A 23875-nucleotide genomic window follows, 5' to 3' on the forward strand; every position below is an offset into this window, starting at 1 on the left:
GGAGACCCACGTGTTTAGTAGAGACGCAACTGCTAGGATGCAGCTGAACGTCCATCTTCTGAGAGCGAGAAAATTTTCGCAGTCGGCAGGACTCGAAGCTACGCTCCCAGAGGGAATCTGATTTCAAGTCAGACGCCTTAACCACTCGGCCACGACTGCCGGTGGCAATAGCGTCTTCCGACAAGTGAAAGTCCAACTTTAGAAGCAATCCAATGGCAGAAAGCTGCGTGGCCTAACTCTTTTCTGTAGTGTTTCCATTGCCAGCACATTAGCCGTTACGAAATTGTATTAATTTTCGCCTAGACATGGCCTTGAACCCAACACCCTTTGGTTGAAAATCAAACGCTCTACCGACTGAGCTATCGTACAGCTGCGTTGCGTGCGAGTGATTCGCATGACGTAATTACTGGCTTGTGGCTCCAATGGCGACTTCACCGACTTCCCACTGACGCACCGCTGACGCTAGTTTACTGTCGTCTTAAGTGGTCGACATACTTGCAAGTAGCTGCGACATCTTAAGAAAAGAAACGCTGCACCATTGCTTTTGCCGCACTCGAATGACTGAATTGCGATTCTTAAAAAAGAGAGAAATGAATGTTTGCTCTGTCCAACGCTTCCAAGCACGTCTGTGTACTCACGAACTCGGCGTCGACGCGAGAAAATGACGGCAGCGCACTCGTGGGCCTGCGACGGCTTTCTGCAGTCCCAGCGTCAGTGAGAGGTGAACCGGTAGCCACAGAAAGCAGCGGCCGCCGCGACACTCAGTACTGTAAAACGGAAATTTTCGTCTTGTTGAGGATGGCGTCACGTGTGTGAAAATATTTGCTCCTCTTTATGCAAAATCGCACGCAGCCGGTAGGATTCGAACCTACGCTCCCACAGGGAATCTGATTTCGAGTCAGACGCCTTAACTACTCGGCCACATGCAACTGATACGGTTTAAAGCACTGTGGCGTCAGAAAACGGCGTAGCTGCATTCTTTTCCGTAGTGTTTCCACCGCTACCAGAGGAATCGCTACCAAAGTATTAAAATCTCCGCCCGAACAGGGACTTGAACCCTGGACCCTTAGGTTAAAAGCCTAATGCTCTACCGACTGAGCTATCCGGGCTCACATGACGTTAGAGATCGTCCCACGATGCACAGCTATACATTGACTCATGTCCTTCACAGTTGTGCTATCGCTGCATCGAGCTGTTACTAATTAAACGTCGCCTGAATGCTGTCTACAAACGTGTCGCGCTAAGCTCGTAGCAGACTATCTAAGAATGCTGACACACGATGCAAAAACAAACCGCAGCAGTCGTTAGGTCTCATACGTTGGAGTAGAGGAGTTACGTGTTTTGTCGACACTCACTGGGCAATTGGAAAATTCACAAGTATTTCGAATGCAATGCTTCCCACGTTTTCGCTCATTTCACGGTTCCGTTGGAGACGTTCTTTACCTCCTGACACAAAAAAGGGAACGCAGTCGGTAGGACTTTTCGTATTTTCTTACTTCTCAGGGAGTTGCCTACTGTGTTCCTCTTACGGCAAGCACTAGAAAACCTGAACAGTTACAGGACAGAGTCATTTTTGTTCTCGGCTGTACTTACATCATCACAGACTCGGAGCAATTCCATTGGCATCAGCTTCAAAACAAACACTTGCCGAAACCCGGGATCGAACCAGGGACCTTTAGATCTTCAGTCTAACGCTCTCCCAACTGAGCTATTTCGGCTCACACCTATGTCTGCACAATTGCGCGTCTTCGTTAAACTTCTGAATCGCCGCCAATTTCACAGTCATCTTCGTCTGATAAGACACAGGGAGGCTGGAAGGCGAGCAGCAGATGCAGTGAAGTACCACACACATTTCTTCTGATTCCATCATCGTAAGAAGCAAACATGTCGACTCGATTCATGTAATATCGACTTCGCTGGCGCTAGAAAACCTTTGCTATATCGATGCCACGTGCAACTCGTGTGCAGAGAACGAGACACAAGAAGGAGTGAGTCTCTCCACTATGTGAGAGCCAGTATCTAGCAGAAACACACGCTAAAACATTTGACTTGCGTTAGCTCATAAATTGCTACACGTCACCGTCTGCAAGCTAAAATGGACACATCTGCACTGCCCAGAGAGGCGACACTTGCACTGACACTTGGTGGACGGCAGTGAGACGAGGAGATGAGCTGTGGCTTCTGGGAGCGACTGTAGCGCTGCACCAAAGAACACTGCACATTGCTGGAGACCCACGTGTTTAGTAGAGACGCAACTGCTAGGATGCAGCTGAACGTCCATCTTCTGAGAGCGAGAAAATTTTCGCAGTCGGCAGGACTCGAACCTACGCTCCCAGAGGGAATCTGATTTCAAGTCAGACGCCTTAACCACTCGGCCACGACAGCCGGTGGCAATAGCGTCTTCCGACAAGTGAAAGTCCAACTTTAGAAGCAATCCAATGGCAGAAAGCTGCGTGGCCTAACTCTTTTCTGTAGTGTTTCCATTGCCAGCACATTAGCCGTTACGAAATTGTATTAATTTTCGCCTAGACATGGCCTTGAACCCAACACCCTTTGGTTGAAAATCAAACGCTCTACCGACTGAGCTATCGTACAGCTGCGTTGCGTGCGAGTGATTCGCATGACGTAATTACTGGCTTGTGGCTCCAATGGCGACTTCACCGACTTCCCACTGACGCACCGCTGACGCTAGTTTACTGTCGTCTTAAGTGGTCGACATACTTGCAAGTAGCTGCGACATCTTAAGAAAAGAAACGCTGCACCATTGCTTTTGCCGCACTCGAATGACTGAATTGCGATTCTTAAAAAAGAGAGAAATGAATGTTTGCTCTGTCCAACGCTTCCAAGCACGTCTGTGTACTCACGAACTCGGCGTCGACGCGAGAAAATGACGGCAGCGCACTCGTGGGCCTGCGACGGCTTTCTGCAGTCCCAGCGTCAGTGAGAGGTGAACCGGTAGCCACAGAAAGCAGCGGCCGCCGCGACACTCAGTACTGTAAAACGGAAATTTTCGTCTTGTTGAGGATGGCGTCACGTGTGTGAAAATATTTGCTCCTCTTTATGCAAAATCGCACGCAGCCGGTAGGATTCGAACCTACGCTCCCACAGGGAATCTGATTTCGAGTCAGACGCCTTAACTACTCGGCCACGACTGCCGTAGTTCGGGACTTTCTCCCGAAACATGCAACTGATACGGTTTAAAGCACTGTGGCGTCAGAAAACGGCGTAGCTGCATTCTTTTCCGTAGTGTTTCCACCGCTACCAGAGGAATCGCTACCAAAGTATTAAAATCTCCGCCCGAACAGGGACTTGAACCCTGGCCCCTTAGGTTAAAAGCCTAATGCTCTACCGACTGAGCTATCCGGGCTCACATGACGTTAGAGATCGTCCCACGATGCACAGCTATACATTGACTCATGTCCTTCACAGTTGTGCTATCGCTGCATCGAGCTGTTACTAATTAAACGTCGCCTGAATGCTGTCTACAAACGTGTCGCGCTAAGCTCGTAGCAGACTATCTAAGAATGCTGACACACGATGCAAAAACAAACCGCAGCAGTCGTTAGGTCTCATACGTTGGAGTAGAGGAGTTACGTGTTTTGTCGACACTCACTGGGCAATTGGAAAATTCACAAGTATTTCGAATGCAATGCTTCCCACGTTTTCGCTCATTTCACGGTTCCGTTGGAGACGTTCTTTACCTCCTGACACAAAAAAGGGAACGCAGTCGGTAGGACTTTTCGTATTTTCTTACTTCTCAGGGAGTTGCCTACTGTGTTCCTCTTACGGCAAGCACTAGACAACCTGAACAGTTACAGGACAGAGTCATTTTTGTTCTCGGCTGTACTTACATCATCACAGACTCGGAGCAATTCCATTGGCATCAGCTTCAAAACAAACACTTGCCGAAACCCGGGATCGAACCAGGGACCTTTAGATCTTCAGTCTAACGCTCTCCCAACTGAGCTATTTCGGCTCACACCTATGTCTGCACAATTGCGCGTCTTCGTTAAACTTCTGAATCGCCGCCAATTTCACAGTCATCTTCGTCTGATAAGACACAGGGAGGCTGGAAGGCGAGCAGCAGATGCAGTGAAGTACCACACACATTTCTTCTGATTCCATCATCGTAAGAAGCAAACATGTCGACTCGATTCATGTAATATCGACTTCGCTGGCGCTAGAAAACCTTTGCTATATCGATGCCACGTGCAACTCGTGTGCAGAGAACGAGACACAAGAAGGAGTGAGTCTCTCCACTATGTGAGAGCCAGTATCTAGCAGAAACACACGCTAAAACATTTGACTTGCGTTAGCTCATAAATTGCTACACGTCACCGTCTGCAAGCTAAAATGGACACATCTGCACTGCCCAGAGAGGCGACACTTGCACTGACACTTGGTGGACGGCAGTGAGACGAGGAGATGAGCTGTGGCTTCTGGGAGCGACTGTAGCGCTGCACCAAAGAACACTGCACATTGCTGGAGACCCACGTGTTTAGTAGAGACGCAACTGCTAGGATGCAGCTGAACGTCCATCTTCTGAGAGCGAGAAAATTTTCGCAGTCGGCAGGACTCGAAGCTACGCTCCCAGAGGGAATCTGATTTCAAGTCAGACGCCTTAACCACTCGGCCACGACTGCCGGTGGCAATAGCGTCTTCCGACAAGTGAAAGTCCAACTTTAGAAGCAATCCAATGGCAGAAAGCTGCGTGGCCTAACTCTTTTCTGTAGTGTTTCCATTGCCAGCACATTAGCCGTTACGAAATTGTATTAATTTTCGCCTAGACATGGCCTTGAACCCAACACCCTTTGGTTGAAAATCAAACGCTCTACCGACTGAGCTATCGTACAGCTGCGTTGCGTGCGAGTGATTCGCATGACGTAATTACTGGCTTGTGGCTCCAATGGCGACTTCACCGACTTCCCACTGACGCACCGCTGACGCTAGTTTACTGTCGTCTTAAGTGGTCGACATACTTGCAAGTAGCTGCGACATCTTAAGAAAAGAAACGCTGCACCATTGCTTTTGCCGCACTCGAATGACTGAATTGCGATTCTTAAAAAAGAGAGAAATGAATGTTTGCTCTGTCCAACGCTTCCAAGCACGTCTGTGTACTCACGAACTCGGCGTCGACGCGAGAAAATGACGGCAGCGCACTCGTGGGCCTGCGACGGCTTTCTGCAGTCCCAGCGTCAGTGAGAGGTGAACCGGTAGCCACAGAAAGCAGCGGCCGCCGCGACACTCAGTACTGTAAAACGGAAATTTTCGTCTTGTTGAGGATGGCGTCACGTGTGTGAAAATATTTGCTCCTCTTTATGCAAAATCGCACGCAGCCGGTAGGATTCGAACCTACGCTCCCACAGGGAATCTGATTTCGAGTCAGACGCCTTAACTACTCGGCCACATGCAACTGATACGGTTTAAAGCACTGTGGCGTCAGAAAACGGCGTAGCTGCATTCTTTTCCGTAGTGTTTCCACCGCTACCAGAGGAATCGCTACCAAAGTATTAAAATCTCCGCCCGAACAGGGACTTGAACCCTGGACCCTTAGGTTAAAAGCCTAATGCTCTACCGACTGAGCTATCCGGGCTCACATGACGTTAGAGATCGTCCCACGATGCACAGCTATACATTGACTCATGTCCTTCACAGTTGTGCTATCGCTGCATCGAGCTGTTACTAATTAAACGTCGCCTGAATGCTGTCTACAAACGTGTCGCGCTAAGCTCGTAGCAGACTATCTAAGAATGCTGACACACGATGCAAAAACAAACCGCAGCAGTCGTTAGGTCTCATACGTTGGAGTAGAGGAGTTACGTGTTTTGTCGACACTCACTGGGCAATTGGAAAATTCACAAGTATTTCGAATGCAATGCTTCCCACGTTTTCGCTCATTTCACGGTTCCGTTGGAGACGTTCTTTACCTCCTGACACAAAAAAGGGAACGCAGTCGGTAGGACTTTTCGTATTTTCTTACTTCTCAGGGAGTTGCCTACTGTGTTCCTCTTACGGCAAGCACTAGACAACCTGAACAGTTACAGGACAGAGTCATTTTTGTTCTCGGCTGTACTTACATCATCACAGACTCGGAGCAATTCCATTGGCATCAGCTTCAAAACAAACACTTGCCGAAACCCGGGATCGAACCAGGGACCTTTAGATCTTCAGTCTAACGCTCTCCCAACTGAGCTATTTCGGCTCACACCTATGTCTGCACAATTGCGCGTCTTCGTTAAACTTCTGAATCGCCGCCAATTTCACAGTCATCTTCGTCTGATAAGACACAGGGAGGCTGGAAGGCGAGCAGCAGATGCAGTGAAGTACCACACACATTTCTTCTGATTCCATCATCGTAAGAGGCAAACATGTCGACTCGATTCATGTAATATCGACTTCGCTGGCGCTAGAAAACCTTTGCTATATCGATGCCACGTGCAACTCGTGTGCAGAGAACGAGACACAAGAAGGAGTGAGTCTCTCCACTATGTGAGAGCCAGTATCTAGCAGAAACACACGCTAAAACATTTGACTTGCGTTAGCTCATAAATTGCTACACGTCACCGTCTGCAAGCTAAAATGGACACATCTGCACTGCCCAGAGAGGCGACACTTGCACTGACACTTGGTGGACGGCAGTGAGACGAGGAGATGAGCTGTGGCTTCTGGGAGCGACTGTAGCGCTGCACCAAAGAACACTGCACATTGCTGGAGACCCACGTGTTTAGTAGAGACGCAACTGCTAGGATGCAGCTGAACGTCCATCTTCTGAGAGCGAGAAAATTTTCGCAGTCGGCAGGACTCGAAGCTACGCTCCCAGAGGGAATCTGATTTCAAGTCAGACGCCTTAACCACTCGGCCACGACTGCCGGTGGCAATAGCGTCTTCCGACAAGTGAAAGTCCAACTTTAGAAGCAATCCAATGGCAGAAAGCTGCGTGGCCTAACTCTTTTCTGTAGTGTTTCCATTGCCAGCACATTAGCCGTTACGAAATTGTATTAATTTTCGCCTAGACATGGCCTTGAACCCAACACCCTTTGGTTGAAAATCAAACGCTCTACCGACTGAGCTATCGTACAGCTGCGTTGCGTGCGAGTGATTCGCATGACGTAATTACTGGCTTGTGGCTCCAATGGCGACTTCACCGACTTCCCACTGACGCACCGCTGACGCTAGTTTACTGTCGTCTTAAGTGGTCGACATACTTGCAAGTAGCTGCGACATCTTAAGAAAAGAAACGCTGCACCATTGCTTTTGCCGCACTCGAATGACTGAATTGCGATTCTTAAAAAAGAGAGAAATGAATGTTTGCTCTGTCCAACGCTTCCAAGCACGTCTGTGTACTCACGAACTCGGCGTCGACGCGAGAAAATGACGGCAGCGCACTCGTGGGCCTGCGACGGCTTTCTGCAGTCCCAGCGTCAGTGAGAGGTGAACCGGTAGCCACAGAAAGCAGCGGCCGCCGCGACACTCAGTACTGTAAAACGGAAATTTTCGTCTTGTTGAGGATGGCGTCACGTGTGTGAAAATATTTGCTCCTCTTTATGCAAAATCGCACGCAGCCGGTAGGATTCGAACCTACGCTCCCACAGGGAATCTGATTTCGAGTCAGACGCCTTAACTACTCGGCCACGACTGCCGTAGTTCGGGACTTTCTCCCGAAACATGCAACTGATACGGTTTAAAGCACTGTGGCGTCAGAAAACGGCGTAGCTGCATTCTTTTCCGTAGTGTTTCCACCGCTACCAGAGGAATCGCTACCAAAGTATTAAAATCTCCGCCCGAACAGGGACTTGAACCCTGGACCCTTAGGTTAAAAGCCTAATGCTCTACCGACTGAGCTATCCGGGCTCACATGACGTTAGAGATCGTCCCACGATGCACAGCTATACATTGACTCATGTCCTTCACAGTTGTGCTATCGCTGCATCGAGCTGTTACTAATTAAACGTCGCCTGAATGCTGTCTACAAACGTGTCGCGCTAAGCTCGTAGCAGACTATCTAAGAATGCTGACACACGATGCAAAAACAAACCGCAGCAGTCGTTAGGTCTCATACGTTGGAGTAGAGGAGTTACGTGTTTTGTCGACACTCACTGGGCAATTGGAAAATTCACAAGTATTTCGAATGCAATGCTTCCCACGTTTTCGCTCATTTCACGGTTCCGTTGGAGACGTTCTTTACCTCCTGACACAAAAAAGGGAACGCAGTCGGTAGGACTTTTCGTATTTTCTTACTTCTCAGGGAGTTGCCTACTGTGTTCCTCTTACGGCAAGCACTAGACAACCTGAACAGTTACAGGACAGAGTCATTTTTGTTCTCGGCTGTACTTACATCATCACAGACTCGGAGCAATTCCATTGGCATCAGCTTCAAAACAAACACTTGCCGAAACCCGGGATCGAACCAGGGACCTTTAGATCTTCAGTCTAACGCTCTCCCAACTGAGCTATTTCGGCTCACACCTATGTCTGCACAATTGCGCGTCTTCGTTAAACTTCTGAATCGCCGCCAATTTCACAGTCATCTTCGTCTGATAAGACACAGGGAGGCTGGAAGGCGAGCAGCAGATGCAGTGAAGTACCACACACATTTCTTCTGATTCCATCATCGTAAGAAGCAAACATGTCGACTCGATTCATGTAATATCGACTTCGCTGGCGCTAGAAAACCTTTGCTATATCGATGCCACGTGCAACTCGTGTGCAGAGAACGAGACACAAGAAGGAGTGAGTCTCTCCACTATGTGAGAGCCAGTATCTAGCAGAAACACACGCTAAAACATTTGACTTGCGTTAGCTCATAAATTGCTACACGTCACCGTCTGCAAACTAAAATGGACACATCTGCACTGCCCAGAGAGGCGACACTTGCACTGACACTTGGTGGACGGCAGTGAGACGAGGAGATGAGCTGTGGCTTCTGGGAGCGACTGTAGCGCTGCACCAAAGAACACTGCACATTGCTGGAGACCCACGTGTTTAGTAGAGACGCAACTGCTAGGATGCAGCTGAACGTCCATCTTCTGAGAGCGAGAAAATTTTCGCAGTCGGCAGGACTCGAAGCTACGCTCCCAGAGGGAATCTGATTTCAAGTCAGACGCCTTAACCACTCGGCCACGACTGCCGGTGGCAATAGCGTCTTCCGACAAGTGAAAGTCCAACTTTAGAAGCAATCCAATGGCAGAAAGCTGCGTGGCCTAACTCTTTTCTGTAGTGTTTCCATTGCCAGCACATTAGCCGTTACGAAATTGTATTAATTTTCGCCTAGACATGGCCTTGAACCCAACACCCTTTGGTTGAAAATCAAACGCTCTACCGACTGAGCTATCGTACAGCTGCGTTGCGTGCGAGTGATTCGCATGACGTAATTACTGGCTTGTGGCTCCAATGGCGACTTCACCGACTTCCCACTGACGCACCGCTGACGCTAGTTTACTGTCGTCTTAAGTGGTCGACATACTTGCAAGTAGCTGCGACATCTTAAGAAAAGAAACGCTGCACCATTGCTTTTGCCGCACTCGAATGACTGAATTGCGATTCTTAAAAAAGAGAGAAATGAATGTTTGCTCTGTCCAACGCTTCCAAGCACGTCTGTGTACTCACGAACTCGGCGTCGACGCGAGAAAATGACGGCAGCGCACTCGTGGGCCTGCGACGGCTTTCTGCAGTCCCAGCGTCAGTGAGAGGTGAACCGGTAGCCACAGAAAGCAGCGGCCGCCGCGACACTCAGTACTGTAAAACGGAAATTTTCGTCTTGTTGAGGATGGCGTCACGTGTGTGAAAATATTTGCTCCTCTTTATGCAAAATCGCACGCAGCCGGTAGGATTCGAACCTACGCTCCCACAGGGAATCTGATTTCGAGTCAGACGCCTTAACTACTCGGCCACATGCAACTGATACGGTTTAAAGCACTGTGGCGTCAGAAAACGGCGTAGCTGCATTCTTTTCCGTAGTGTTTCCACCGCTACCAGAGGAATCGCTACCAAAGTATTAAAATCTCCGCCCGAACAGGGACTTGAACCCTGGACCCTTAGGTTAAAAGCCTAATGCTCTACCGACTGAGCTATCCGGGCTCACATGACGTTAGAGATCGTCCCACGATGCACAGCTATACATTGACTCATGTCCTTCACAGTTGTGCTATCGCTGCATCGAGCTGTTACTAATTAAACGTCGCCTGAATGCTGTCTACAAACGTGTCGCGCTAAGCTCGTAGCAGACTATCTAAGAATGCTGACACACGATGCAAAAACAAACCGCAGCAGTCGTTAGGTCTCATACGTTGGAGTAGAGGAGTTACGTGTTTTGTCGACACTCACTGGGCAATTGGAAAATTCACAAGTATTTCGAATGCAATGCTTCCCACGTTTTCGCTCATTTCACGGTTCCGTTGGAGACGTTCTTTACCTCCTGACACAAAAAAGGGAACGCAGTCGGTAGGACTTTTCGTATTTTCTTACTTCTCAGGGAGTTGCCTACTGTGTTCCTCTTACGGCAAGCACTAGACAACCTGAACAGTTACAGGACAGAGTCATTTTTGTTCTCGGCTGTACTTACATCATCACAGACTCGGAGCAATTCCATTGGCATCAGCTTCAAAACAAACACTTGCCGAAACCCGGGATCGAACCAGGGACCTTTAGATCTTCAGTCTAACGCTCTCCCAACTGAGCTATTTCGGCTCACACCTATGTCTGCACAATTGCGCGTCTTCGTTAAACTTCTGAATCGCCGCCAATTTCACAGTCATCTTCGTCTGATAAGACACAGGGAGGCTGGAAGGCGAGCAGCAGATGCAGTGAAGTACCACACACATTTCTTCTGATTCCATCATCGTAAGAAGCAAACATGTCGACTCGATTCATGTAATATCGACTTCGCTGGCGCTAGAAAACCTTTGCTATATCGATGCCACGTGCAACTCGTGTGCAGAGAACGAGACACAAGAAGGAGTGAGTCTCTCCACTATGTGAGAGCCAGTATCTAGCAGAAACACACGCTAAAACATTTGACTTGCGTTAGCTCATAAATTGCTACACGTCACCGTCTGCAAGCTAAAATGGACACATCTGCACTGCCCAGAGAGGCGACACTTGCACTGACACTTGGTGGACGGCAGTGAGACGAGGAGATGAGCTGTGGCTTCTGGGAGCGACTGTAGCGCTGCACCAAAGAACACTGCACATTGCTGGAGACCCACGTGTTTAGTAGAGACGCAACTGCTAGGATGCAGCTGAACGTCCATCTTCTGAGAGCGAGAAAATTTTCGCAGTCGGCAGGACTCGAAGCTACGCTCCCAGAGGGAATCTGATTTCAAGTCAGACGCCTTAACCACTCGGCCACGACTGCCGGTGGCAATAGCGTCTTCCGACAAGTGAAAGTCCAACTTTAGAAGCAATCCAATGGCAGAAAGCTGCGTGGCCTAACTCTTTTCTGTAGTGTTTCCATTGCCAGCACATTAGCCGTTACGAAATTGTATTAATTTTCGCCTAGACATGGCCTTGAACCCAACACCCTTTGGTTGAAAATCAAACGCTCTACCGACTGAGCTATCGTACAGCTGCGTTGCGTGCGAGTGATTCGCATGACGTAATTACTGGCTTGTGGCTCCAATGGCGACTTCACCGACTTCCCACTGACGCACCGCTGACGCTAGTTTACTGTCGTCTTAAGTGGTCGACATACTTGCAAGTAGCTGCGACATCTTAAGAAAAGAAACGCTGCACCATTGCTTTTGCCGCACTCGAATGACTGAATTGCGATTCTTAAAAAAGAGAGAAATGAATGTTTGCTCTGTCCAACGCTTCCAAGCACGTCTGTGTACTCACGAACTCGGCGTCGACGCGAGAAAATGACGGCAGCGCACTCGTGGGCCTGCGACGGCTTTCTGCAGTCCCAGCGTCAGTGAGAGGTGAACCGGTAGCCACAGAAAGCAGCGGCCGCCGCGACACTCAGTACTGTAAAACGGAAATTTTCGTCTTGTTGAGGATGGCGTCACGTGTGTGAAAATATTTGCTCCTCTTTATGCAAAATCGCACGCAGCCGGTAGGATTCGAACCTACGCTCCCACAGGGAATCTGATTTCGAGTCAGACGCCTTAACTACTCGGCCACGACTGCCGTAGTTCGGGACTTTCTCCCGAAACATGCAACTGATACGGTTTAAAGCACTGTGGCGTCAGAAAACGGCGTAGCTGCATTCTTTTCCGTAGTGTTTCCACCGCTACCAGAGGAATCGCTACCAAAGTATTAAAATCTCCGCCCGAACAGGGACTTGAACCCTGGACCCTTAGGTTAAAAGCCTAATGCTCTACCGACTGAGCTATCCGGGCTCACATGACGTTAGAGATCGTCCCACGATGCACAGCTATACATTGACTCATGTCCTTCACAGTTGTGCTATCGCTGCATCGAGCTGTTACTAATTAAACGTCGCCTGAATGCTGTCTACAAACGTGTCGCGCTAAGCTCGTAGCAGACTATCTAAGAATGCTGACACACGATGCAAAAACAAACCGCAGCAGTCGTTAGGTCTCATACGTTGGAGTAGAGGAGTTACGTGTTTTGTCGACACTCACTGGGCAATTGGAAAATTCACAAGTATTTCGAATGCAATGCTTCCCACGTTTTCGCTCATTTCACGGTTCCGTTGGAGACGTTCTTTACCTCCTGACACAAAAAAGGGAACGCAGTCGGTAGGACTTTTCGTATTTTCTTACTTCTCAGGGAGTTGCCTACTGTGTTCCTCTTACGGCAAGCACTAGACAACCTGAACAGTTACAGGACAGAGTCATTTTTGTTCTCGGCTGTACTTACATCATCACAGACTCGGAGCAATTCCATTGGCATCAGCTTCAAAACAAACACTTGCCGAAACCCGGGATCGAACCAGGGACCTTTAGATCTTCAGTCTAACGCTCTCCCAACTGAGCTATTTCGGCTCACACCTATGTCTGCACAATTGCGCGTCTTCGTTAAACTTCTGAATCGCCGCCAATTTCACAGTCATCTTCGTCTGATAAGACACAGGGAGGCTGGAAGGCGAGCAGCAGATGCAGTGAAGTACCACACACATTTCTTCTGATTCCATCATCGTAAGAAGCAAACATGTCGACTCGATTCATGTAATATCGACTTCGCTGGCGCTAGAAAACCTTTGCTATATCGATGCCACGTGCAACTCGTGTGCAGAGAACGAGACACAAGAAGGAGTGAGTCTCTCCACTATGTGAGAGCCAGTATCTAGCAGAAACACACGCTAAAACATTTGACTTGCGTTAGCTCATAAATTGCTACACGTCACCGTCTGCAAGCTAAAATGGACACATCTGCACTGCCCAGAGAGGCGACACTTGCACTGACACTTGGTGGACGGCAGTGAGACGAGGAGATGAGCTGTGGCTTCTGGGAGCGACTGTAGCGCTGCACCAAAGAACACTGCACATTGCTGGAGACCCACGTGTTTAGTAGAGACGCAACTGCTAGGATGCAGCTGAACGTCCATCTTCTGAGAGCGAGAAAATTTTCGCAGTCGGCAGGACTCGAAGCTACGCTCCCAGAGGGAATCTGATTTCAAGTCAGACGCCTTAACCACTCGGCCACGACTGCCGGTGGCTATAGCGTCTTCCGACAAGTGAAAGTCCAACTTTAGAAGCAATCCAATGGCAGAAAGCTGCGTGGCCTAACTCTTTTCTGTAGTGTTTCCATTGCCAGCACATTAGCCGTTACGAAATTGTATTAATTTTCGCCTAGACATGGCCTTGAACCCAACACCCTTTGGTTGAAAATCAAACGCTCTACCGACTGAGCTATCGTACAGCTGCGTTGCGTGCGAGTGATTCGCATGACGTAATTACTGGCTTGTGGCTCCAATGGCGACTTCACCGACTTCCCACTGACGCACCGCTGACGCTAGTTTACTGTCGTCTTAAGTGGTCGACATACTTGCAAGTAGCTGCGACATCTTAAGAAAAGAAACGCTGCACCATTGCTTTTGCCGCACTCGAATGACTGAATTGCGATTCTTAAAAAAGAGAGAAATGAATGTTTGCTCTGTCCAACGCTTCCAAGCACGTCTGTGTACTCACGAACTCGGCGTCGACGCGAGAAAATGACGGCAGCGCACTCGTGGGCCTGCGACGGCTTTCTGCAGTCCCAGCGTCAGTGAGAGGTGAACCGGTAGCCACAGAAAGCAGCGGCCGCCGCGACACTCAGTACTGTAAAACGGAAATTTTCGTCTTGTTGAGGATGGCGTCACGTGTGTGAAAATATTTGCTCCTCTTTATGCAAAATCGCACGCAGCCGGTAGGATTCGAACCTACGCTCCCACAGGGAATCTGATTTCGAGTCAGACGCCTTAACTACTCGGCCACGACTGCCGTAGTTCGGGACTTTCTCCCGAAACATGCAACTGATACGGTTTAAAGCACTGTGGCGTCAGAAAACGGCGTAGCTGCATTCTTTTCCGTAGTGTTTCCACCGCTACCAGAGGAATCGCTACCAAAGTATTAAAATCTCCGCCCGAACAGGGACTTGAACCCTGGACCCTTAGATTAAAAGCCTAATGCTCTACCGACTGAGCTATCCGGGCTCACATGGCGTTAGAGATCGTCCCACGATGCACAGCTATACATTGACTCATGTCCTTCACAGTTGTGCTATCGCTGCATCGAGCTGTTACTAATTAAACGTCGCCTGAATGCTGTCTACAAACGTGTCGCGCTAAGCTCGTAGCAGACTATCTAAGAATGCTGACACACGATGCAAAAACAAACCGCAGCAGTCGTTAGGTCTCATACGTTGGAGTAGAGGAGTTACGTGTTTTGTCGACACTCACTGGGCAATTGGAAAATTCACAAGTATTTCGAATGCAATGCTTCCCACGTTTTCGCTCATTTCACGGTTCCGTTGGAGACGTTCTTTACCTCCTGACACAAAAAAAGGAACGCAGTCGGTAGGACTTTTCGTATTTTCTTACTTCTCAGGGAGTTGCCTACTGTGTTCCTCTTACGGCAAGCACTAGACAACCTGAACAGTTACAGGACAGAGTCATTTTTGTTCTCGGCTGTACTTACATCATCACAGACTCGGAGCAATTCCATTGGCATCAGCTTCAAAACAAACACTTGCCGAAACCCGGGATCGAACCAGGGACCTTTAGATCTTCAGTCTAACGCTCTCCCAACTGAGCTATTTCGGCTCACACCTATGTCTGCACAATTGCGCGTCTTCGTTAAACTTCTGAATCGCCGCCAATTTCACAGTCATCTTCGTCTGATAAGACACAGGGAGGCTGGAAGGCGAGCAGCAGATGCAGTGAAGTACCACACACATTTCTTCTGATTCCATCATCGTAAGAAGCAAACATGTCGACTCGATTCATGTAATATCGACTTCGCTGGCGCTAGAAAACCTTTGCTATATCGATGCCACGTGCAACTCGTGTGCAGAGAACGAGACACAAGAAGGAGTGAGTCTCTCCACTATGTGAGAGCCAGTATCTAGCAGAAACACACGCTAAAACATTTGACTTGCGTTAGCTCATAAATTGCTACACGTCACCGTCTGCAAGCTAAAATGGACACATCTGCACTGCCCAGAGAGGCGACACTTGCACTGACACTTGGTGGACGGCAGTGAGACGAGGAGATGAGCTGTGGCTTCTGGGAGCGACTGTAGCGCTGCACCAAAGAACACTGCACATTGCTGGAGACCCACGTGTTTAGTAGAGACGCAACTGCTAGGATGCAGCTGAACGTCCATCTTCTGAGAGCGAGAAAATTTTCGCAGTCGGCAGGACTCGAAGCTACGCTCCCAGAGGGAATCTGATTTCAAGTCAGACGCCTTAACCACTCGGCCACGACTGCCGGTGGCAATAGCGTCTTCCGACAAGTGAAAGTCCAACTTTAGAAGCAATCCAATGGCAGAAAGCTGCGTGGCCTAACTCTTTTCTGTAGTGTTTCCATTGCCAGCACATTAGCCGTTACGAAATTGTATTAATTTTCGCCTAGACATGGCCTTGAACCCAACACCCTTTGGTTGAAAATCAAACGCTCTACCGACTGAGCTATCGTACAGCTGCGTTGCGTGCGAGTGATTCGCATGACGTAATTACTGGCTTGTGGCTCCAATGGCGACTTCACCGACTTCCCACTGACGCACCGCTGACGCTAGTTTACTGTCGTCTTAAGTGGTCGACATACTTGCAAGTAGCTGCGACATCTTAAGAAAAGAAACGCTGCACCATTGCTTTTGCCGCACTCGAATGACTGAATTGCGATTCTTAAAAAAGAGAGAAATGAATGTTTGCTCTGTCCAACGCTTCCAAGCACGTCTGTGTACTCACGAACTCGGCGTCGACGCGAGAAAATGACGGCAGCGCACTCGTGGGCCTGCGACGGCTTTCTGCAGTCCCAGCGTCAGTGAGAGGTGAACCGGTAGCCACAGAAAGCAGCGGCCGCCGCGACACTCAGTACTGTAAAACGGAAATTTTCGTCTTGTTGAGGATGGCGTCACGTGTGTGAAAATATTTGCTCCTCTTTATGCAAAATCGCACGCAGCCGGTAGGATTCGAACCTACGCTCCCACAGGGAATCTGATTTCGAGTCAGACGCCTTAACTACTCGGCCACGACTGCCGTAGTTCGGGACTTTCTCCCGAAACATGCAACTGATACGGTTTAAAGCACTGTGGCGTCAGAAAACGGCGTAGCTGCATTCTTTTCCGTAGTGTTTCCACCGCTACCAGAGGAATCGCTACCAAAGTATTAAAATCTCCGCCCGAACAGGGACTTGAACCCTGGACCCTTAGGTTAAAAGCCTAATGCTCTACCGACTGAGCTATCCGGGCTCACATGACGTTAGAGATCGTCCCACGATGCACAGCTATACATTGACTCATGTCCTTCACAGTTGTGCTATCGCTGCATCGAGCTGTTACTAATTAAACGTCGCCTGAATGCTGTCTACAAACGTGTCGCGCTAAGCTCGTAGCAGACTATCTAAGAATGCTGACACACGATGCAAAAACAAACCGCAGCAGTCGTTAGGTCTCATACGTTGGAGTAGAGGAGTTACGTGTTTTGTCGACACTCACTGGGCAATTGGAAAATTCACAAGTATTTCGAATGCAATGCTTCCCACGTTTTCGCTCATTTCACGGTTCCGTTGGAGACGTTCTTTACCTCCTGACACAAAAAAGGGAACGCAGTCGGTAGGACTTTTCGTATTTTCTTACTTCTCAGGGAGTTGCCTACTGTGTTCCTCTTACGGCAAGCACTAGACAACCTGAACAGTTACAGGACAGAGTCATTTTTGTTCTCGGCTGTACTTACATCATCACAGACTCGGAGCAATTCCATTGGCATCAGCTTCAAAACAAACACTTGCCGAAACCCGGGATCGAACCAGGGACCTTTAGATCTTCAGTCTAACGCTCTCCCAACTGAGCTATTTCGGCTCACACCTATGTCTGCACAATTGCGCGTCTTCGTTAAACTTCTGAATCGCCGCCAATTTCACAGTCATCTTCGTCTGATAAGACACAGGGAGGCTGGAAGGCGAGCAGCAGATGCAGTGAAGTACCACACACATTTCTTCTGATTCCATCATCGTAAGAAGCAAACATGTCGACTCGATTCATGTAATATCGACTTCGCTGGCGCTAGAAAACCTTTGCTATATCGATGCCACGTGCAACTCGTGTGCAGAGAACGAGACACAAGAAGGAGTGAGTCTCTCCACTATGTGAGAGCCAGTATCTAGCAGAAACACACGCTAAAACATTTGACTTGCGTTAGCTCATAAATTGCTACACGTCACCGTCTGCAAGCTAAAATGGACACATCTGCACTGCCCAGAGAGGCGACACTTGCACTGACACTTGGTGGACGGCAGTGAGACGAGGAGATGAGCTGTGGCTTCTGGGAGCGACTGTAGCGCTGCACCAAAGAACACTGCACATTGCTGGAGACCCACGTGTTTAGTAGAGACGCAACTGCTAGGATGCAGCTGAACGTCCATCTTCTGAGAGCGAGAAAATTTTCGCAGTCGGCAGGACTCGAAGCTACGCTCCCAGAGGAAATCTGATTTCAAGTCAGACGCCTTAACCACTCGGCCACGACTGCCGGTGGCAATAGCGTCTTCCGACAAGTGAAAGTCCAACTTTAGAAGCAATCCAATGGCAGAAAGCTGCGTGGCCTAACTCTTTTCTGTAGTGTTTCCATTGCCAGCACATTAGCCGTTACGAAATTGTATTAATTTTCGCCTAGACATGGCCTTGAACCCAACACCCTTTGGTTGAAAATCAAACGCTCTACCGACTGAGCTATCGTACAGCTGCGTTGCGTGCGAGTGATTCGCATGACGTAATTACTGGCTTGTGGCTCCAATGGCGACTTCACCGACTTCCCACTGACGCACCGCTGACGCTAGTTTACTGTCGTCTTAAGTGGTCGACATACTTGCAAGTAGCTGCGACATCTTAAGAAAAGAAACGCTGCACCATTGCTTTTGCCGCACTCGAATGACTGAATTGCGATTCTTAAAAAAGAGAGAAATGAATGTTTGCTCTGTCCAACGCTTCCAAGCACGTCTGTGTACTCACGAACTCGGCGTCGACGCGAGAAAATGACGGCAGCGCACTCGTGGGCCTGCGACGGCTTTCTGCAGTCCCAGCGTCAGTGAGAGGTGAACCGGTAGCCACAGAAAGCAGCGGCCGCCGCGACACTCAGTACTGTAAAACGGAAATTTTCGTCTTGTTGAGGATGGCGTCACGTGTGTGAAAATATTTGCTCCTCTTTATGCAAAATCGCACGCAGCCGGTAGGATTCGAACCTACGCTCCCACAGGGAATCTGATTTCGAGTCAGACGCCTTAACTACTCGGCCACGACTGCCGTAGTTCGGGACTTTCTCCCGAAACATGCAACTGATACGGTTTAAAGCACTGTGGCGTCAGAAAACGGCGTAGCTGCATTCTTTTCCGTAGTGTTTCCACCGCTACCAGAGGAATCGCTACCAAAGTATTAAAATCTCCGCCCGAACAGGGACTTGAACCCTGGACCCTTAGATTAAAAGCCTAATGCTCTACCGACTGAGCTATCCGGGCTCACATGACGTTAGAGATCGTCCCACGATGCACAGCTATACATTGACTCATGTCCTTCACAGTTGTGCTATCGCTGCATCGAGCTGTTACTAATTAAACGTCGCCTGAATGCTGTCTACAAACGTGTCGCGCTAAGCTCGTAGCAGACTATCTAAGAATGCTGACACACGATGCAAAAACAAACCGCAGCAGTCGTTAGGTCTCATACGTTGGAGTAGAGGAGTTACGTGTTTTGTCGACACTCACTGGGCAATTGGAAAATTCACAAGTATTTCGAATGCAATGCTTCCCACGTTTTCGCTCATTTCACGGTTCCGTTGGAGACGTTCTTTACCTCCTGACACAAAAAAGGGAACGCAGTCGGTAGGACTTTTCGTATTTTCTTACTTCTCAGGGAGTTGCCTACTGTGTTCCTCTTACGGCAAGCACTAGACAACCTGAACAGTTACAGGACAGAGTCATTTTTGTTCTCGGCTGTACTTACATCATCACAGACTCGGAGCAATTCCATTGGCATCAGCTTCAAAACAAACACTTGCCGAAACCCGGGATCGAACCAGGGACCTTTAGATCTTCAGTCTAACGCTCTCCCAACTGAGCTATTTCGGCTCACACCTATGTCTGCACAATTGCGCGTCTTCGTTAAACTTCTGAATCGCCGCCAATTTCACAGTCATCTTCGTCTGATAAGACACAGGGAGGCTGGAAGGCGAGCAGCAGATGCAGTGAAGTACCACACACATTTCTTCTGATTCCATCATCGTAAGAAGCAAACATGTCGACTCGATTCATGTAATATCGACTTCGCTGGCGCTAGAAAACCTTTGCTATATCGATGCCACGTGCAACTCGTGTGCAGAGAACGAGACACAAGAAGGAGTGAGTCTCTCCACTATGTGAGAGCCAGTATCTAGCAGAAACACACGCTAAAACATTTGACTTGCGTTAGCTCATAAATTGCTACACGTCACCGTCTGCAAGCTAAAATGGACACATCTGCACTGCCCAGAGAGGCGACACTTGCACTGACACTTGGTGGACGGCAGTGAGACGAGGAGATGAGCTGTGGCTTCTGGGAGCGACTGTAGCGCTGCACCAAAGAACACTGCACATTGCTGGAGACCCACGTGTTTAGTAGAGACGCAACTGCTAGGATGCAGCTGAACGTCCATCTTCTGAGAGCGAGAAAATTTTCGCAGTCGGCAGGACTCGAAGCTACGCTCCCAGAGGAAATCTGATTTCAAGTCAGACGCCTTAACCACTCGGCCACGACTGCCGGTGGCAATAGCGTCTTCCGACAAGTGAAAGTCCAACTTTAGAAGCAATCCAATGGCAGAAAGCTGCGTGGCCTAACTCTTTTCTGTAGTGTTTCCATTGCCAGCACATTAGCCGTTACGAAATTGTATTAATTTTCGCCTAGACATGGCCTTGAACCCAACACCCTTTGGTTGAAAATCAAACGCTCTACCGACTGAGCTATCGTACAGCTGCGTTGCGTGCGAGTGATTCGCATGACGTAATTACTGGCTTGTGGCTCCAATGGCGACTTCACCGACTTCCCACTGACGCACCGCTGACGCTAGTTTACTGTCGTCTTAAGTGGTCGACATACTTGCAAGTAGCTGCGACATCTTAAGAAAAGAAACGCTGCACCATTGCTTTTGCCGCACTCGAATGACTGAATTGCGATTCTTAAAAAAGAGAGAAATGAATGTTTGCTCTGTCCAACGCTTCCAAGCACGTCTGTGTACTCACGAACTCGGCGTCGACGCGAGAAAATGACGGCAGCGCACTCGTGGGCCTGCGACGGCTTTCTGCAGTCCCAGCGTCAGTGAGAGGTGAACCGGTAGCCACAGAAAGCAGCGGCCGCCGCGACACTCAGTACTGTAAAACGGAAATTTTCGTCTTGTTGAGGATGGCGTCACGTGTGTGAAAATATTTGCTCCTCTTTATGCAAAATCGCACGCAGCCGGTAGGATTCGAACCTACGCTCCCACAGGGAATCTGATTTCGAGTCAGACGCCTTAACTACTCGGCCACGACTGCCGTAGTTCGGGACTTTCTCCCGAAACATGCAACTGATACGGTTTAAAGCACTGTGGCGTCAGAAAACGGCGTAGCTGCATTCTTTTCCGTAGTGTTTCCACCGCTACCAGAGGAATCGCTACCAAAGTATTAAAATCTCCGCCCGAACAGGGACTTGAACCCTGGACCCTTAGATTAAAAGCCTAATGCTCTACCGACTGAGCTATCCGGGCTCACATGACGTTAGAGATCGTCCCACGATGCACAGCTATACATTGACTCATGTCCTTCACAGTTGTGCTATCGCTGCATCGAGCTGTTACTAATTAAACGTCGCCTGAATGCTGTCTACAAACGTGTCGCGCTAAGCTCGTAGCAGACTATCTAAGAATGCTGACACACGATGCAAAAACAAACCGCAGCAGTCGTTAGGTCTCATACGTTGGAGTAGAGGAGTTACGTGTTTTGTCGACACTCACTGGGCAATTGGAAAATTCACAAGTATTTCGAATGCAATGCTTCCCACGTTTTCGCTCATTTCACGGTTCCGTTGGAGACGTTCTTTACCTCCTGACACAAAAAAGGGAACGCAGTCGGTAGGACTTTTCGTATTTTCTTACTTCTCAGGGAGTTGCCTACTGTGTTCCTCTTACGGCAAGCACTAGACAACCTGAACAGTTACAGGACAGAGTCATTTTTGTTCTCGGCTGTACTTACATCATCACAGACTCGGAGCAATTCCATTGGCATCAGCTTCAAAACAAACACTTGCCGAAACCCGGGATCGAACCAGGGACCTTTAGATCTTCAGTCTAACGCTCTCCCAACTGAGCTATTTCGGCTCACACCTATGTCTGCACAATTGCGCGTCTTCGTTAAACTTCTGAATCGCCGCCAATTTCACAGTCATCTTCGTCTGATAAGACACAGGGAGGCTGGAAGGCGAGCAGCAGATGCAGTGAAGTACCACACACATTTCTTCTGATTCCATCATCGTAAGAAGCAAACATGTCGACTCGATTCATGTAATATCGACTTCGCTGGCGCTAGAAAACCTTTGCTATATCGATGCCACGTGCAACTCGTGTGCAGAGAACGAGACACAAGAAGGAGTGAGTCTCTCCACTATGTGAGAGCCAGTATCTAGCAGAAACACACGCTAAAACATTTGACTTGCGTTAGCTCATAAATTGCTACACGTCACCGTCTGCAAGCTAAAATGGACACATCTGCACTGCCCAGAGAGGCGACACTTGCACTGACACTTGGTGGACGGCAGTGAGACGAGGAGATGAGCTGTGGCTTCTGGGAGCGACTGTAGCGCTGCACCAAAGAACACTGCACATTGCTGGAGACCCACGTGTTTAGTAGAGACGCAACTGCTAGGATGCAGCTGAACGTCCATCTTCTGAGAGCGAGAAAATTTTCGCAGTCGGCAGGACTCGAAGCTACGCTCCCAGAGGGAATCTGATTTCAAGTCAGACGCCTTAACCACTCGGCCACGACTGCCGGTGGCAATAGCGTCTTCCGACAAGTGAAAGTCCAACTTTAGAAGCAATCCAATGGCAGAAAGCTGCGTGGCCTAACTCTTTTCTGTAGTGTTTCCATTGCCAGCACATTAGCCGTTACGAAATTGTATTAATTTTCGCCTAGACATGGCCTTGAACCCAACACCCTTTGGTTGAAAATCAAACGCTCTACCGACTGAGCTATCGTACAGCTGCGTTGCGTGCGAGTGATTCGCATGACGTAATTACTGGCTTGTGGCTCCAATGGCGACTTCACCGACTTCCCACTGACGCACCGCTGACGCTAGTTTACTGTCGTCTTAAGTGGTCGACATACTTGCAAGTAGCTGCGACATCTTAAGAAAAGAAACGCTGCACCATTGCTTTTGCCGCACTCGAATGACTGAATTGCGATTCTTAAAAAAGAGAGAAATGAATGTTTGCTCTGTCCAACGCTTCCAAGCACGTCTGTGTACTCACGAACTCGGCGTCGACGCGAGAAAATGACGGCAGCGCACTCGTGGGCCTGCGACGGCTTTCTGCAGTCCCAGCGTCAGTGAGAGGTGAACCGGTAGCCACAGAAAGCAGCGGCCGCCGCGACACTCAGTACTGTAAAACGGAAATTTTCGTCTTGTTGAGGATGGCGTCACGTGTGTGAAAATATTTGCTCCTCTTTATGCAAAATCGCACGCAGCCGGTAGGATTCGAACCTACGCTCCCACAGAGAATCTGATTTCGTGTCAGACGCCTTAACTACTCGGCCACGACTGCCGTAGTTCGGGACTTTCTCCCGAAACATGCAACTGATACGGTTTAAAGCACTGTGGCGTCAGAAAACGGCGTAGCTGCATTCTTTTCCGTAGTGTTTCCACCGCTACCAGAGGAATCGCTACCAAAGTATTAAAATCTCCGCCCGAACAGGGACTTGAACCCTGGACCCTTAGATTAAAAGCCTAATGCTCTACCGACTGAGCTATCCGGGCTCACATGACGTTAGAGATCGTCCCACGATGCACAGCTATACATTGACTCATGTCCTTCACAGTTGTGCTATCGCTGCATCGAGCTGTTACTAATTAAACGTCGCCTGAATGCTGTCTACAAACGTGTCGCGCTAAGCTCGTAGCAGACTATCTAAGAATGCTGACACACGATGCAAAAACAAACCGCAGCAGTCGTTAGGTCTCATACGTTGGAGTAGAGGAGTTACGTGTTTTGTCGACACTCACTGGG

General features: G+C 49.0%; 43 non-coding genes across 43 annotated transcripts; all 43 read right to left on the reverse strand.

The window, feature by feature from the left end:
- Positions 1 to 77: 77 nt before the first annotated feature.
- On the reverse strand, positions 78 to 159 carry Trnas-uga (transfer RNA serine (anticodon UGA)). Its single transcript has one exon. It is a non-coding gene; the product is annotated as a tRNA-Ser (tRNA).
- A 688-nt stretch (positions 160 to 847) lies between these two features.
- Trnas-cga (transfer RNA serine (anticodon CGA)) lies at positions 848 to 927 on the reverse strand. Its single transcript has one exon. It is a non-coding gene; the product is annotated as a tRNA-Ser (tRNA).
- Positions 928 to 1036: 109 nt separating this feature from the next.
- Positions 1037 to 1109, reverse strand: Trnak-uuu (transfer RNA lysine (anticodon UUU)). Its single transcript has one exon. It is a non-coding gene; the product is annotated as a tRNA-Lys (tRNA).
- Positions 1110 to 1645: 536 nt separating this feature from the next.
- Trnaf-gaa (transfer RNA phenylalanine (anticodon GAA)) lies at positions 1646 to 1718 on the reverse strand. Its single transcript has one exon. It is a non-coding gene; the product is annotated as a tRNA-Phe (tRNA).
- Positions 1719 to 2303: 585 nt separating this feature from the next.
- On the reverse strand, positions 2304 to 2385 carry Trnas-uga (transfer RNA serine (anticodon UGA)). Its single transcript has one exon. It is a non-coding gene; the product is annotated as a tRNA-Ser (tRNA).
- A 688-nt stretch (positions 2386 to 3073) lies between these two features.
- On the reverse strand, positions 3074 to 3155 carry Trnas-cga (transfer RNA serine (anticodon CGA)). Its single transcript has one exon. It is a non-coding gene; the product is annotated as a tRNA-Ser (tRNA).
- Positions 3156 to 3294: 139 nt separating this feature from the next.
- Trnak-uuu (transfer RNA lysine (anticodon UUU)) lies at positions 3295 to 3367 on the reverse strand. The gene has a single exon. It is a non-coding gene; the product is annotated as a tRNA-Lys (tRNA).
- A 536-nt stretch (positions 3368 to 3903) lies between these two features.
- On the reverse strand, positions 3904 to 3976 carry Trnaf-gaa (transfer RNA phenylalanine (anticodon GAA)). Its single transcript has one exon. It is a non-coding gene; the product is annotated as a tRNA-Phe (tRNA).
- A 585-nt stretch (positions 3977 to 4561) lies between these two features.
- On the reverse strand, positions 4562 to 4643 carry Trnas-uga (transfer RNA serine (anticodon UGA)). The gene has a single exon. It is a non-coding gene; the product is annotated as a tRNA-Ser (tRNA).
- Positions 4644 to 5331: 688 nt separating this feature from the next.
- On the reverse strand, positions 5332 to 5411 carry Trnas-cga (transfer RNA serine (anticodon CGA)). Its single transcript has one exon. It is a non-coding gene; the product is annotated as a tRNA-Ser (tRNA).
- A 109-nt stretch (positions 5412 to 5520) lies between these two features.
- Positions 5521 to 5593, reverse strand: Trnak-uuu (transfer RNA lysine (anticodon UUU)). Its single transcript has one exon. It is a non-coding gene; the product is annotated as a tRNA-Lys (tRNA).
- Positions 5594 to 6129: 536 nt separating this feature from the next.
- On the reverse strand, positions 6130 to 6202 carry Trnaf-gaa (transfer RNA phenylalanine (anticodon GAA)). Its single transcript has one exon. It is a non-coding gene; the product is annotated as a tRNA-Phe (tRNA).
- Positions 6203 to 6787: 585 nt separating this feature from the next.
- Positions 6788 to 6869, reverse strand: Trnas-uga (transfer RNA serine (anticodon UGA)). The gene has a single exon. It is a non-coding gene; the product is annotated as a tRNA-Ser (tRNA).
- Positions 6870 to 7557: 688 nt separating this feature from the next.
- On the reverse strand, positions 7558 to 7639 carry Trnas-cga (transfer RNA serine (anticodon CGA)). The gene has a single exon. It is a non-coding gene; the product is annotated as a tRNA-Ser (tRNA).
- A 139-nt stretch (positions 7640 to 7778) lies between these two features.
- Trnak-uuu (transfer RNA lysine (anticodon UUU)) lies at positions 7779 to 7851 on the reverse strand. Its single transcript has one exon. It is a non-coding gene; the product is annotated as a tRNA-Lys (tRNA).
- A 536-nt stretch (positions 7852 to 8387) lies between these two features.
- Positions 8388 to 8460, reverse strand: Trnaf-gaa (transfer RNA phenylalanine (anticodon GAA)). The gene has a single exon. It is a non-coding gene; the product is annotated as a tRNA-Phe (tRNA).
- A 585-nt stretch (positions 8461 to 9045) lies between these two features.
- Trnas-uga (transfer RNA serine (anticodon UGA)) lies at positions 9046 to 9127 on the reverse strand. Its single transcript has one exon. It is a non-coding gene; the product is annotated as a tRNA-Ser (tRNA).
- A 688-nt stretch (positions 9128 to 9815) lies between these two features.
- Trnas-cga (transfer RNA serine (anticodon CGA)) lies at positions 9816 to 9895 on the reverse strand. Its single transcript has one exon. It is a non-coding gene; the product is annotated as a tRNA-Ser (tRNA).
- A 109-nt stretch (positions 9896 to 10004) lies between these two features.
- On the reverse strand, positions 10005 to 10077 carry Trnak-uuu (transfer RNA lysine (anticodon UUU)). The gene has a single exon. It is a non-coding gene; the product is annotated as a tRNA-Lys (tRNA).
- Positions 10078 to 10613: 536 nt separating this feature from the next.
- Trnaf-gaa (transfer RNA phenylalanine (anticodon GAA)) lies at positions 10614 to 10686 on the reverse strand. Its single transcript has one exon. It is a non-coding gene; the product is annotated as a tRNA-Phe (tRNA).
- Positions 10687 to 11271: 585 nt separating this feature from the next.
- Trnas-uga (transfer RNA serine (anticodon UGA)) lies at positions 11272 to 11353 on the reverse strand. The gene has a single exon. It is a non-coding gene; the product is annotated as a tRNA-Ser (tRNA).
- A 688-nt stretch (positions 11354 to 12041) lies between these two features.
- On the reverse strand, positions 12042 to 12123 carry Trnas-cga (transfer RNA serine (anticodon CGA)). Its single transcript has one exon. It is a non-coding gene; the product is annotated as a tRNA-Ser (tRNA).
- A 139-nt stretch (positions 12124 to 12262) lies between these two features.
- On the reverse strand, positions 12263 to 12335 carry Trnak-uuu (transfer RNA lysine (anticodon UUU)). The gene has a single exon. It is a non-coding gene; the product is annotated as a tRNA-Lys (tRNA).
- Positions 12336 to 12871: 536 nt separating this feature from the next.
- Positions 12872 to 12944, reverse strand: Trnaf-gaa (transfer RNA phenylalanine (anticodon GAA)). Its single transcript has one exon. It is a non-coding gene; the product is annotated as a tRNA-Phe (tRNA).
- Positions 12945 to 13529: 585 nt separating this feature from the next.
- On the reverse strand, positions 13530 to 13611 carry Trnas-uga (transfer RNA serine (anticodon UGA)). Its single transcript has one exon. It is a non-coding gene; the product is annotated as a tRNA-Ser (tRNA).
- A 688-nt stretch (positions 13612 to 14299) lies between these two features.
- On the reverse strand, positions 14300 to 14381 carry Trnas-cga (transfer RNA serine (anticodon CGA)). The gene has a single exon. It is a non-coding gene; the product is annotated as a tRNA-Ser (tRNA).
- Positions 14382 to 14520: 139 nt separating this feature from the next.
- Trnak-uuu (transfer RNA lysine (anticodon UUU)) lies at positions 14521 to 14593 on the reverse strand. Its single transcript has one exon. It is a non-coding gene; the product is annotated as a tRNA-Lys (tRNA).
- Positions 14594 to 15129: 536 nt separating this feature from the next.
- On the reverse strand, positions 15130 to 15202 carry Trnaf-gaa (transfer RNA phenylalanine (anticodon GAA)). The gene has a single exon. It is a non-coding gene; the product is annotated as a tRNA-Phe (tRNA).
- A 585-nt stretch (positions 15203 to 15787) lies between these two features.
- Trnas-uga (transfer RNA serine (anticodon UGA)) lies at positions 15788 to 15869 on the reverse strand. Its single transcript has one exon. It is a non-coding gene; the product is annotated as a tRNA-Ser (tRNA).
- A 688-nt stretch (positions 15870 to 16557) lies between these two features.
- On the reverse strand, positions 16558 to 16639 carry Trnas-cga (transfer RNA serine (anticodon CGA)). The gene has a single exon. It is a non-coding gene; the product is annotated as a tRNA-Ser (tRNA).
- A 139-nt stretch (positions 16640 to 16778) lies between these two features.
- On the reverse strand, positions 16779 to 16851 carry Trnak-uuu (transfer RNA lysine (anticodon UUU)). The gene has a single exon. It is a non-coding gene; the product is annotated as a tRNA-Lys (tRNA).
- Positions 16852 to 17387: 536 nt separating this feature from the next.
- Positions 17388 to 17460, reverse strand: Trnaf-gaa (transfer RNA phenylalanine (anticodon GAA)). Its single transcript has one exon. It is a non-coding gene; the product is annotated as a tRNA-Phe (tRNA).
- A 585-nt stretch (positions 17461 to 18045) lies between these two features.
- Trnas-uga (transfer RNA serine (anticodon UGA)) lies at positions 18046 to 18127 on the reverse strand. Its single transcript has one exon. It is a non-coding gene; the product is annotated as a tRNA-Ser (tRNA).
- A 688-nt stretch (positions 18128 to 18815) lies between these two features.
- On the reverse strand, positions 18816 to 18897 carry Trnas-cga (transfer RNA serine (anticodon CGA)). Its single transcript has one exon. It is a non-coding gene; the product is annotated as a tRNA-Ser (tRNA).
- Positions 18898 to 19036: 139 nt separating this feature from the next.
- On the reverse strand, positions 19037 to 19109 carry Trnak-uuu (transfer RNA lysine (anticodon UUU)). Its single transcript has one exon. It is a non-coding gene; the product is annotated as a tRNA-Lys (tRNA).
- Positions 19110 to 19645: 536 nt separating this feature from the next.
- Trnaf-gaa (transfer RNA phenylalanine (anticodon GAA)) lies at positions 19646 to 19718 on the reverse strand. Its single transcript has one exon. It is a non-coding gene; the product is annotated as a tRNA-Phe (tRNA).
- Positions 19719 to 20303: 585 nt separating this feature from the next.
- Trnas-uga (transfer RNA serine (anticodon UGA)) lies at positions 20304 to 20385 on the reverse strand. The gene has a single exon. It is a non-coding gene; the product is annotated as a tRNA-Ser (tRNA).
- Positions 20386 to 21073: 688 nt separating this feature from the next.
- Positions 21074 to 21155, reverse strand: Trnas-cga (transfer RNA serine (anticodon CGA)). The gene has a single exon. It is a non-coding gene; the product is annotated as a tRNA-Ser (tRNA).
- A 139-nt stretch (positions 21156 to 21294) lies between these two features.
- Trnak-uuu (transfer RNA lysine (anticodon UUU)) lies at positions 21295 to 21367 on the reverse strand. The gene has a single exon. It is a non-coding gene; the product is annotated as a tRNA-Lys (tRNA).
- Positions 21368 to 21903: 536 nt separating this feature from the next.
- Positions 21904 to 21976, reverse strand: Trnaf-gaa (transfer RNA phenylalanine (anticodon GAA)). The gene has a single exon. It is a non-coding gene; the product is annotated as a tRNA-Phe (tRNA).
- A 585-nt stretch (positions 21977 to 22561) lies between these two features.
- Positions 22562 to 22643, reverse strand: Trnas-uga (transfer RNA serine (anticodon UGA)). Its single transcript has one exon. It is a non-coding gene; the product is annotated as a tRNA-Ser (tRNA).
- Positions 22644 to 23331: 688 nt separating this feature from the next.
- Trnas-cga (transfer RNA serine (anticodon CGA)) lies at positions 23332 to 23413 on the reverse strand. Its single transcript has one exon. It is a non-coding gene; the product is annotated as a tRNA-Ser (tRNA).
- A 139-nt stretch (positions 23414 to 23552) lies between these two features.
- On the reverse strand, positions 23553 to 23625 carry Trnak-uuu (transfer RNA lysine (anticodon UUU)). Its single transcript has one exon. It is a non-coding gene; the product is annotated as a tRNA-Lys (tRNA).
- Between the last annotated feature and the right edge of the window lie 250 nt (positions 23626 to 23875).

Source organism: Schistocerca gregaria, unplaced genomic scaffold (genome assembly GCF_023897955.1).
Source record: "Schistocerca gregaria isolate iqSchGreg1 unplaced genomic scaffold, iqSchGreg1.2 ptg000395l, whole genome shotgun sequence".
Classification (NCBI taxonomy): Eukaryota; Metazoa; Arthropoda; class Insecta; order Orthoptera; family Acrididae; genus Schistocerca; species Schistocerca gregaria.